Here is a 2,629-nt window from a genome sequence, read left to right as displayed (position 1 = left end):
CGTCACTTCATAGCGGAATTGCCAAATGTCCCTTAAGCCGATCGAAAAATGATCCAAAGTTCATGAAGTCAACTATACATAGCTTTTGTAATCTGTTTTTCTTCTTTCTTCTTTGTCTACATCTTTTCCCACTTCTATGTGGGGTCGATGTTTATGGCCAGCTTTCTCCATCTACCTCTGTCCCACACTTCATCACCGGTTAATCCCTTTGATTGAAGGTCATCCTTGATACAGTCCACCCACCTTCGCTTTGGTCTCCCTCTCCTTCTCGTTCCCTGTACCTCCATTTCCATCACTCTCCTCCCAATATACTGTTCATCTCTTCTCATGACATGACCGTGCCACCCCAGTCTACTTTCTTCGAACTTATCTGATAGTTTTCTAACTCCTGTGGTACCCCTAATTACCTCATTCCGTATCTTATCTCTTCTTGTCACCCCACACATCCATCTCAACATTCTCATCTCTGCCACATTCATCTTCTTCTCTTCTGTCTTCTTTATTGCCCACGTCTGCGCTCCATACATCATTGCCGGTCTCACAACTGTCCTGTGTACTTTACCTTTCAACTTAACCCCTATTCTCCTGTCGCATAGTACTCCACACACTTTTTTCCAATTCTTCCATCCTGCTTGTATTTTGTGGTTTATTTCAGCCCCCAAATCACCATCCTCAGCAACTGTTGATCCTAAATACCTGAAATTTTCAACTCTTTTCAATCTCTCTCCTTGTAAACTAACTTCCCCATTCTTGCCATTTTTCAATCACTATTCAAAAGAAAAAAAAATTTCCAACTCGAACATATCACGGACCAATGTTATAGGAGGATCTCTTGAGCTTAGCTCCCCTACCAGAACCCCCCCCCCCCCCCTCCAACAGGCCTATACCCCCCAACCCCTTCTCCACGTGCGCGATCCTGACCTCACTTGTTTTCCCGGCATGCCCTCAGAAGACGCCTCATGTTATGTATTCTGTTCCACCAAAAACGTTTTGTAAGATACTGATGAAGATTGCTGTAATTCATCAGCTACGATGTATCCTTTTCTAAATATGCAATATTTATGTTTTATCTCTACATACTTTCTGTAATTAAGAATAAGATATAAATCTTATCGGGGGCCCGTTTGTTTGTGGTCTGTCATAGCGAGTCTAAACTATAGATATAACCTTGTGATAACAGTTTATCTCAACCGTGTAATCTCAAGGTAGCGTGGCCGAGTGGTCTAAGGCGCTGGATTTAGGCTCCAGTCTCTCAGGAGGCGTGGGTTCGAATCCCACCGCTGCCAAGAATTGTTTTGTTTTGGTGATTGAGGGCACACAATACCATTTCCTTTTAACAGCCTCAGTTATTGTTAATAATTTGTCATAGGGTTTTAACGATCGTATGCCCTTGCAGTCATCAATCACAGTTATTGGCGATGAGTCTAACTTTTGACTAAATAGGCCAACTACAAGGCAGCAACTGTCCCTTTTAGTTGCTGTCTACGACACGGAAGACGTGCGGTGGTAGTATTCTTAATATTTGATTAAGTATAGTATATGATTCTCTATTAATAGATCTAGGATTCTTTCAGTTGGTATGTGCAATTGCCTCATACTAGGTGATGTTATAGCTGATATTCTTAAACCTTGGGTTGTGCCATAGCCTGCAGTACAATGACCGTCGACTGTTTCAAGTTTGAGCTCACTTCTATCAGGAATTTATATTAAGAGATTTTACTTGAGAAATGTATAAAACTGCACCTATTACTTCAAACATTACTGAAGCTAGGGTTTTTTTTTTTTTTTTTTTTTTTCATCATGTGACAATTGATGTTTGGCTACAATAATAAAGATGGCTCTTATAGTGAGGAAACTTGGACAAGGATATGAACTCTCTCGCCGACTTCTGTTGTGGCCAGATTAAGGAAATAGGCCTTGATGGGTGTATTCCGAAAACAGTACAAAAAGGTGAAAAATAACTTTCAAAGTATAAACTTCGTCAGTCATGAGTTATTATTACAATACAAGAATGGTAGTTACCACTTGCGGTTTTTTCTTTGCGGCACACTATATTATTATTATTATTATTATTATTACTGCTTCTACTACTAGCTAAGCCCCAACCCTAGTTAGAAAAGCAGGATGCTATAAGCCCAAGGGCTCCGACAGGGGTAAATAGCCCCGTGAGGAGGTCCCTAAAACTGTGTAGGTTTCATTCGTTCTCATCTTCAGTCCTTTTTACCGTTTACTTTTCATGCTCCCTTTTGGGCCTTCCGCTGTAGCTGTCTAACTTCTCAAACTTTACCTTGCCAGAGTTTGATGAAGACAAGTCCTGAATACAGCCGCCCATTGAAATACTACCGCCAGAGAATTATGGTGTCCTTTGACTGGTCAGACAGTACTACATAGGACCCTTCTCTCTGGTTACGGTTCTTTCCCTTTGCCTACACAGGCACCGAATAGTCTGGCCTATCCTTTACAGATTCTCCTCTGTCCTCATACACCTGACAACACTGTGATTACTAGACAATTCGTCTTCACCCAAGTGGTTAACTACTGTACTGTAATTGTTCAGTGGCTACTTTCCTCTTGGTAAGGGTAGAAGAGACTCTTTAGCTATGGTAAGCAGCTCTTCTAGAAGATGGAC

At 41.3% G+C, this 2,629-nt stretch overlaps 1 non-coding gene across 1 annotated transcript; it reads left to right on the top strand.

Annotated features, from left to right (window-relative positions):
- The first annotated feature begins 1,204 nt into the window (after positions 1 to 1,204).
- On the top strand, positions 1,205 to 1,286 carry TRNAL-UAG (transfer RNA leucine (anticodon UAG)). Its single transcript has one exon. It is a non-coding gene; the product is annotated as a tRNA-Leu (tRNA).
- The last annotated feature ends 1,343 nt before the right edge of the window (positions 1,287 to 2,629 follow it).

The sequence above is a fragment of the Palaemon carinicauda genome, unplaced genomic scaffold, assembly GCF_036898095.1.
Source record: "Palaemon carinicauda isolate YSFRI2023 unplaced genomic scaffold, ASM3689809v2 scaffold692, whole genome shotgun sequence".
Taxonomy (NCBI): domain Eukaryota; kingdom Metazoa; phylum Arthropoda; class Malacostraca; order Decapoda; family Palaemonidae; genus Palaemon; species Palaemon carinicauda.
The sequence above is the reverse complement of the archived record's forward strand: the minus strand, read 5'-3'. Positions and strand labels throughout refer to the sequence as shown.